Source organism: Anarrhichthys ocellatus, unplaced genomic scaffold (assembly GCF_004355925.1).
Source record: "Anarrhichthys ocellatus isolate YVR2014 unplaced genomic scaffold, GSC_Weel_1.0 scaffold120, whole genome shotgun sequence".
In the NCBI taxonomy this organism is placed as follows: domain Eukaryota; kingdom Metazoa; phylum Chordata; class Actinopteri; order Perciformes; family Anarhichadidae; genus Anarrhichthys; species Anarrhichthys ocellatus.
Genome location: NW_022280150.1, coordinates 344171 through 353744, shown reverse-complemented (window position 1 = coordinate 353744; position 9574 = coordinate 344171). Strand labels below are relative to the sequence as shown.

General features: G+C 42.8%; 1 protein-coding gene across 1 annotated transcript in view; it reads right to left on the bottom strand.

The window, feature by feature from the left end:
* The window catches only part of plagl2 (pleiomorphic adenoma gene-like 2), a 36059-nt gene extending 26910 nt beyond the window's left edge, over positions 1 to 9149 (bottom strand). Inside the window, exon 1 of the mRNA XM_031876937.1 lies at positions 8896 to 9149. The gene's annotated coding sequence lies outside the window, so the exon portion shown is untranslated. The remainder of the gene's footprint in view (positions 1 to 8895) is intronic.
* Positions 9150 to 9574: the final 425 nt, after the last annotated feature.

Genomic DNA, 9574 nt, shown 5'->3' with positions numbered 1-9574 from the left:
GGGGGGGGGATTGCTGAGCAGGGCGGGGTGGCGGAGGCCGTTATTAATAATCCCTTTCGGAGGAAGGAAAGAGGGGATGTGTCATCAGACGCTGTGGCTGGCATTCGGCTTTCTGCCCCCGTTCCCTCTCGCCGGCTCCCCGAGGAAGAATCAGGAGCCGGGGGGGTCAGGAGTCACACTCCCTCTCGCTCTCTCTGCGTGGATCAGGTTTCGTCCCATTCGCTGACTCACTGGATATTACTGTTAACACACACACACACACACACACACACACATCATAACTGTGTGCTGAGTCACGTGTTGAATCTCAACAACACTCCGTCGGTCCTCTCTCTGCACGCGCACTACACTGTGCGGTACTGGCAGAGATGGGCAGTATTTCTATTACTTGTATTTGAAATACGTATTTCAATTACTTTTGAGTATTTTGTCATTTGTATTTGATAGGGCCGATAAAAATCGAATGTAATTTGTAACAAAATACTTTAGAGTGGAGTAATTTTGTATTTAAAATACTCAAAATACTTTCTTCACGAATCAAAAAACAGTTGACGAGTTCAGTCTTCAGATCTTCAAGTTCAACGGATTGTCTGATTGTCTGAGAGTGACAGATGTCAACTAGCTTGATGTATAATTGATGTCTGGGTCTGGCTACATAGCCTATTGTATATACATGGTGATGGTTATAATATCAAGCTAGCGATCGATGCTAACATGCTAATGACGCTAGCATGCTGTCTAGGCTAGTGCATAGCCAGTGTTTAGCAAGTTAACTTATCATTGGAGTAACTAGCTATAGGAAGAGGGAGATTGGGAGCTTGTATGTTCATGATAACCTTATCAAGAGACATCTGACCATCTTAATCTTGCACTGTATTACAAGTTATGCTGTATCTTCTCAATGTGAATGTCATAATGCCATATCAATTACTGGCAGATAATATAGTTCACAGTTAGCCAGGCTGTGACAGTAGATGTCCATTTGTTAAAAAAAAACAAAAAAACATTAAATATCCAATTTATTTTATTTAAAAGGCATATTATGAAAGTATTCTTAGTTTTATTATTTCATACATTCTACAGTTGGCCAGGTGGACATGTCTGTGACTGTTTGTGGGCTTTTTGTGGGCTTCACCAGAGCTTTGTGTACATTATGTAGCCCAAACCTGAATGCTCTGCTGTACCAAATTGTGAAAATCCAGAAAAAAGTATTTCCTATATTTTAAATACAAAATACATGTTTTGTATTTTGTTACATTTTCTGGCACCAGTATTTTGTATTTTATTTTAATGCATTTATTTGAGGGGTATTGTGTATTTTGTATCAAAATACATTTTGATGTATTTTTGCCCATCTCTGGGTACTGGTGCATTCCTCGCTCACGGCGCACAATACGATACTTCCACTTCAGATCACCATGTGAACAGACAGTGACACGGACACTGATGATCATGAATAAAATCTAATAGTTTTCCAGTTCAGGCAAATGTCTTCCCAACATAAATCATTAGACTGCTTTTTGACGCTCACAAAAACAAATCCTCAAATTGAAGAAACTCGTGATGAACTGTTGTAGATTGAAATGAAAGCAGCAGGTCGTCTCTGTGGTTGAGCTTCTGCTCTATTTCATTAAACACATCTCTGTCCTCTTTCAAATACTGGTGTGTTTGGGAACACAGCTGGAGAAGTCCAAAACAATCAGCTGTTAATGCCAGCGAGACTCATTTAGTTAAAGAAGAGAAATCATCTTCCATCCTGTACGATGAAGAATCATTTTAATACATATTCATCTGCTGGTGTTATTTTTAAATTAATTGTTCCGTGTATAAAAAGACACATTTCGATTTCAAATTAATAGTTAAAAGTTTTGCATAAATTAATTTTTTCAAAAGCAAAACATTTTTCAAAGTATTTAATTAGCGATGTTCTTAAAGATGGAAAAGCAAAATCCTCTTATTGGAGAAGTTGGGAACTACCACATCAGATATTTGATGACTGAATTCAACAATTCCTTTATTTATTTATTCAGCAGGTTATGTGCTGTTTTTCTGTAGTTCCTTTGTGTCAGCCCTAATAATAGCCCTGAGTAATTCAACATCTCAGTCACAGGCAATCCTTGGTGTTGCCTAACTGTTCCCTTACCGGCCCCGATTAGAGATGGAATTATTAATGCTTCCGTCTATCGTCAGAAAATTAAAAAGCATCTAAAAACTCACTGGCTGCTGCTTCTTGCATCACTTTCTATGTTTTTTACATCAATAGTAGGCTGAATATATTTCAATATTTCAACTAAGGCCTTGGGAAACTCTATTAGAGTGTTAGTATTTCACTTTTTTCTGACATTTTATAAACAAAAGCATTAATCAATTAATCAGGAGAATAATCAGCAGATTGATCGATAACGAAAGCGATGGTAAAAGTAAAAAGATTACGCTTCATAAGTCACAGTTTATGATGAATTACAAGCGGTTATGGGTTTGCAGTTTGTGGGTGAGCGTTTTTATGCAGCAGCTCTCCCGTAGATCAATAAACACACAATAAATATAGAACAATATACACAAACGCAAAAACAACAAGACTGTAAAACTTTAAAAATCTATATGTTGAAATAAATGATAAATACTTAAATAAGTAATAAACTAGAGCTGAAACAACCGGCCTATTAAGTGATTGACTAACATTTGACATTCATCAAACAAAAATCATAAATGTTTTGGCTTCCAGCTTTACCGTAGATTAATATCTAGTCACAGCGATACAATAAAACCAACGGACTGAAACATCCGTCTCTGACACCATGGGACAATAACACTCGGAGACTTTACACGCCGCATGGTAACAGCCATGACGATGTCAGTATATTGTTCAAGGCGTGTCTGTGTGGGAGCATTAAATCCGGCAAAGCTGCGGCTCGTGTTTGTTTGGCGGGTCCAGCACTGCTCCGCCGCTTCTTATTAAAGGGCAAATTCAACAAACAGCAGACGCTCCTTTACCAAGTGTCCTAACTCGCATGTCGATTCATCTGAAGGATTTCCCATTGACGTGGACAGGGGAGGTCAATATGACAGAACCTCACACACATCCCAGGATAGTAACCGACCACACGGTCTCACTCCCAGCTCATCACATATGGACGTCTGGTCAGTGGCCCTTGGCGTCACTTGTTAACGCACTGGGTGCTCCTTTAGCATCCATTTTCAATGTGCAGGGAGGTCCGGTGGACTTCAACACATGTTAATGAAGGAAAGTTAAGTAAGTTGCATTGCGTTACGTTACATTATGCTACGCTAAGTTAAATTGCTTTGCGTTATGTTCTTGGTGAGGTTTAGGAACAGATCGTGGTTTTAAAATCTGTATGTTTGTTATGTAACTATGAGCCAGTGGTTGAAAGTCCTGTGTTTGTTCAGGCTGGTCTTATCCAGCTTTCGTAGCTATTTCTACGAAAAATACTAAACCGTTATTCGTAGCTGTCCCACGAAATGATTTGGTATGTTATATATATAAAGACCACTAAACCGCACAACACACAAAATGTGTTGAGTCATAAAAGGACGGCGTGACATGACATCCCTTCTGCCACTCCTATCGTCTAACCAAACTCAACCCGGAAAAATCTCAAATATCCCCAAAGGCCTTACTGTAAGCCACTTGTGTTTATATCCCCGCGGTCCCTCTGTGACTTAATCTGCAGTGGATCGTCTCTGAAACAGACTTCCCTCTATTCCCAAGTCAGTCGGTGCCTAAGGTTAAGTACAAGTCTATCAGTGTCTGAGAGACGACCCCTTAACCAATGCTGTGTTTACTGCAGAGAGAGAAAAGCCTATTAATAAATCGGCTGCAGACAGCCTGGCGGAAGTGGCCCGGGGGCTGTAAACTCAGTCCGGGAGAGAAGGATGGACGAGGGGCGAAACAGAGAGGGATGGAGGGACGGAGTGAGAGAGAGAAAAAAGAGGGGGGGGGGGGGGGGGGGGGGGGACAGAAAGAAGGGAAGGTACATGGAGGAAATGGAGCCGGGAGGGAAAAGAGGGAGAGGAAAGACAGAGTGTGTGTGTGTGTGTGTGTGTGTGTGTGTGTGTGTGTGTGTGTGTGTGTGTGTGCGCGCGCGCGCGCGTTACGTTACGTTACGTTGTGTGGTGTAAACCATGGGTGCTGGTTGATGGATGGATCTAGGTTCTGAAAAGCCACAGCTGCCCCGCTCTTCCTAGAAAAAGATCCGCGAGGAAAAGTGGCAGTATGCGGTTCAAGCATCTAGCATCCTCTTACTATTTCTGACCGGCATGCTGCAGGAGCCGTCAGAATGCCCTCCGCCAGAGCATGTGCCTGCGTGTATTATTAAGTTTGTGCCTATGCATAATAAAAAATGAAAACGCAAAGGTTCTTTTTTTGTTTTACTTTAATTAGCCCTGTAAATATCTGTGTGTGTGTGTGAGTGAGCGGCACTGCGCTGCACATTCGTCTGTTTTCAATCAGTCTCTTACACAGCAAAGCATAATTCTGCTCTCTGTCACAGCTGCCAACTAAACGCAGTAAATGTATATTGTGCTGTATTCACTATAAACGAGGTAAAGAGCGGCGTGTTTTTGCTATAACCCAAATTTAAAGAAAACCTGTATATCGAATGTGAAAGTGTGTTTTATGAATCAGTTCAGTGATCAACTTCCATGTAAATGATTCATTCAAAAACAGACTAGTGTGGTTTTTGTTTTATGGAATCTGAGTGAACGGCTCCAACCTCCGGATCCGAACAGTGAAGCAAATGCTGAAGAGCCTAAAGCTGCATTCTCTCTCCTGACCAGCAGGGGGCGACTCCTCTGGTTGTATAGAAGTCTATGAGAAAATGACTCTACTTCTCTCTTGATTTATTACCTCAGTAAACATTGTAAACATGAGTTTATGGTCTCAATCTCTAGTTTCAAGTCTTCTTCAATACAGCATGATGTTCATTTAGTACATTATGGTCCATTTAGAGTCAAACAGACCATAAAGCAGGGGATGCTCCGGTCTGGGAGTTGTCGTTGTTTTCGTCTTATAACTTTAACCCTTTCACAGTGAGTTTTCGCTTCATGAAAGTTAATTGAAACATTTCGGTCGCCCTAAAAATGTCTTATTCAGTGTTCGGCTGTAACTTCGCCCTCTCCTCACTTTTGGTTGCAAAAATACAAGATGGCGACCCGTAGTCCACAAACCACTGGGTGACTTTGATGTTACACAGATATTATCGACCTGGTATTATTTTAGGGAAAAGATTCATTTTCAAAGCCGCTGTTGTGGATTCCTTGAATATCAATCACGTAAGAATGTTTTTAAACAGAATGTTGTTGTGGAAGGACATAGTGCAAGTAAAAATACTAACAACATTGGCAGCTGAAGGCTGACTCAGTGATCGGTCCGTCACAGAGCCATGTGTATTAAAAGCAGGGTACACATCAGTACTGGTACCCAAAAACAATACTTTAAAATACTTTCCTTTCCTCATACCTGAGGAAAATAAAACCCTTTAACAAAAAAAATCAAAGCGTTAAACAAGCAGCTGTCCAAGAACTAAATAATAAAATACAGTCTGAAACCGGCGAAGATGATGCTTCAAATCAGTACAGAGCAAGTAAACAACGCGATGAATCCCTCTCCCACCCCACCCCCGTCACAGCGACCAGCAGCTACTGATTGAAACCTCGCGCACCACAGATAAATAAATCGGCCAACGACACTGGACACAAACACACATGCATGTTGAGCACAGGAACATATTAAACACAACATGCACACACAGACTTCTCCTGCGATGCCCCACGCCGCGTTCATGGTCTAAGGCCTCCTCTCGTGTCTTTTCTTCCAGAGAAAATAATAAACAGCGCAATCTTATTGCAGCCCCTCGGTGAACAACATCCATTCCAGCGTGAACGCAGTGTCCCTTGTTCCCATCCCCCCACCCCCACCCTGTCGCTGCCTCTAGAAGGTGAAGAAGTACAAAGGAAGGGATCAGAGCTTTTCCGATTCTTCTCTGGTTATTAACTACCATTTGTCCCCTCAGAGGGGCCGTCCCTCCCATTAACCCATCTGATGCTCTTTTCTCATGGAAATCAGCCTGTAGCCGCCGCCGCCAGTGCCGCCGCCTCTGCTGCCACTACCAACCGCTGCCCGCAGAGGCGCAAGGGATTGTGGGGGACCTTCAGAGGAGGAGACCTCCCATTCAGCTTGAAAACAGCTCTCTCTCGCTCTCGCTCTCTCTCGCTCTCTCTCTCTCTCTGTCTCTCTCTCTCTCTCTCTCTGTCCATCTCTCTCTCTCTCTCTCTCTCTCTCTCTCTCTCTCTCTCTCTCTCTGTCTCTCTCACAAAAGGCATAACATGAAACGTGCTGCCTCCGACCACGGGGGCATGGAAGTAATGGCAGTGCAGGGCGGTTAATGAGAAGAAGCTGGCGGAGGCGGCAGAACATACTTTTGGGGAGCCGGAGCTCGGAGCAGCGGCAACCGTCGGGTTAACGGATAAACGTCGGGTTAACGGATAAACGTCGGGTTAACGGATAAAGCCGACGGATAAAGACAAAATATTAAAAGCGGGAATGGTGCGGGTTAATTCCTGAGCTGTTTAGCGACTGGCTACAACTCCAGTGGGCCAAACATGATTTATTTTTTTTAAGAAATAAACGAATATGGCTTGAGCATATATTGTTTTTTAAAGGCACATCTTAGTTTAAACACTAGATGTCAAATACATCTGGTGAAATCATCTGTCTTAACCTCTTGGCACAAATAAACAAAGACATTTGACCATTTCTGCCTGTTGTGTTTGTTACATCCTAATATTAGACTTACAGGGTCTTGTCTGTCATTTAACTTAACGTTTCTACAGACTGTACACACAACATCAGAATATTTCTTCTTACTATTTTAGGCCATGCACTGTATTAGTTTGAAAGTATTGAATTCATTCAGATTCAGAAATGCTTTCTGTAATATGTGGGCACAGCAGTTAACTACTGCAATGTCTAAAGTGAAACTGTTTAGTGGTATTGTGTACTTGTTTTTGATAGAAAATGAATTGTGTGTTTTCTGGTGCAGAAACTCTGATTTTCTTGCAGCGTATCTGGTAGAAAGCTGCACTTATTAATTATTGTTTAACCCGTGACTCCTTATACTTAAAAAAATAGTTTGGCCACCCCTGACTTTTGACATTTTAGTCCAATGTTTATTGAATAAAGAACTAATTTATCTACTTTGTCATTTATTCTTGTATTCCTCACCACTATAGTCAAACATACTTAAACCAATCCCCCCTCTATGAGACTATTACTACCAATTACACAAGCTATAAACAGGTGCACCAGAATAACAACAATAAGGTTCTTAACCCCCCCCGGTGGATCGGCTCCATCGCTAGTGGGGCTGGTCATAGCAGGAGAGTGGCAAACATCACAACACACATGGGACTGGCAGCAACAAAGCCATTGTCTCGTGACAGACCCACTTCCATTTCCTTATTAAGTAGCTGGAGGCCTTGATGGAGCGCGCAGCTCGTCTCTTGAAGAGGAGGGAAGTAACGCAGCTAGTCATCAGTCTTATCTATATATCCATATATATCATAAAGGTTGCAGCCGTATAACAACTGCTGCTTTATCTTCCACCAAATCACCAGTTACTTCCTCTTCTTTTCTAAAAGTTATTATTATTATTGAGGATAATTACAGTGAATCCCTGTCTATATAGAGCGCCAGTGAAACCAGGCAGAGAAGTTCATTCTCTACTTAGAAATAAAAAATAAATAAAGAGATCATCATCTTAAATTGCCGTTAATGGCGTGACGAGTCAGGCGGACGTTGGACGTCCTCTCGAGGAAGGCAAGTGCAGGTAGACGCTGGAGCCGAAGCGACCGATTAATCGATCGGTCTGCCGATTAATTGTTTGTCATATTTGAAGCGGGACGACGTGATGATGGACGACATGAAACTGTGGACATCCCCACACACGTGTACCACATGCAGAGCACAGGATGTCCCCCACGGGACACTGCGAGGACAACAGCAAATAACAACAACAACACTGCGGGAGCAACACGGTGACAGCAGGCAACAAACAAAAAAACAACAACTTTATGTCTCTGCAACATGTTTTCGACCATTTCCACACTCCTGACCCGATAGCATAGCCAAGAGTAGCAGCCAAGGCAGCCTTCAATAACAAGTGCATGAGTGGAACCCCACATTCTGACCCCCTCCCCCTCCCCTCACTTTGATGGGGGGGGGGGGGGGTCTTGGATGTTATTTGTCGCTTCCAAGGTAAAAAAAAAAAAAAAGCACACTCTCTCCCTCACAGAAGACACATGCAGGATGCAGGGGCCTGAGTAGCATCCAGCCTGCAGCGACTTGATTTTTTTTAAACGGGGGGGGGGGGGGGGGTGCTTAAAACTCACCAGATCGCCCTTCAAAAAAAACAAAAAACAATGCACGGAACACGAGACGGTCAACGGCGAGAGGGGGGACGCTGGACAAAGTGCACCGCGTTACAACAACTTCACACGATCGCATTTGCAACATATTTACCAACCCGACCCCCCCTCCCCTAAAAAGAAAAAGAAGAAGAAGCCTCGATGGGCAGAGGAGGCGATCGCGTAATTAACAATTAAATACCCAGAGATCCCTCTCCACGCTGCCGCGAAAGTACGCAGGGATTACGCAAAACAAGTCCCGACAACGCGATAGCTAGCAAACGACGCGTTCACAACAATTCGAGCGTCGCGCACGTCAGCGCGAGGCTGGTATAAAAAAAAAAGTTGTTAAAAAAAAAAGTTGTTTTCAAAGGCGACACATGCAAACAGCAGAGCGTGCAGCCACATTACGGCTTCTTACCGAGAGACAGGGCGACAGATGGGGGGACGAAACGAGCAGTTTTTACCCACCTAGAAAGTTTCCAGCACCGCATTAGTCAATTTCACATGGAGCCCCGGTAACCTTCCATCTCGGACCGGACCAGACACCCACCGTGGGAGAGCCCCGCGCCGCAGCTCCACCGCTCTTCTTCTCCCCCCTTCGATCCGTCGTTTCGTTCTTATTTTCTCGATTTGTTTTTGTCTTCCACCCCCCCACAATAATTGTTCTGATATTCGGGGCCTGAGAGTGTGCCTGGCTCCCCTCAGGCTGCAGCGGAGTTATGGGGCGGTAAGCATTGTGGGAGTGTGACGTCAGGCCACTTTCACAAACTTTTTTTTTTTTTTCAAGCAGAGACAGTTTACTGTTTCTTGTTTTCAGAGCAGTGCTCCCAGTCAACAAGCAATTCATTCACTTAATACACCTGCAATACAAACTATACATTCTTTAGATTCGGTTTATGAAAAACATTAAATATATTTTCAAAATATTTAAATTCATTATTGCCTATAGCGGAGCCAGGGTTTGACATATTGACATGTAATATTTGGATATCGTCTTATTGATACAATCAAATTTCAATACAGCATTCGCCCTATCTCTACTTGGCTTATTTCATAATATTTTAATGTCCATACTTTTGATGCGTATTGCAGTTATTAAATATTTTTAGAAAAAATCTAAGAAATCGCAGGACTTGTGTTAATCACC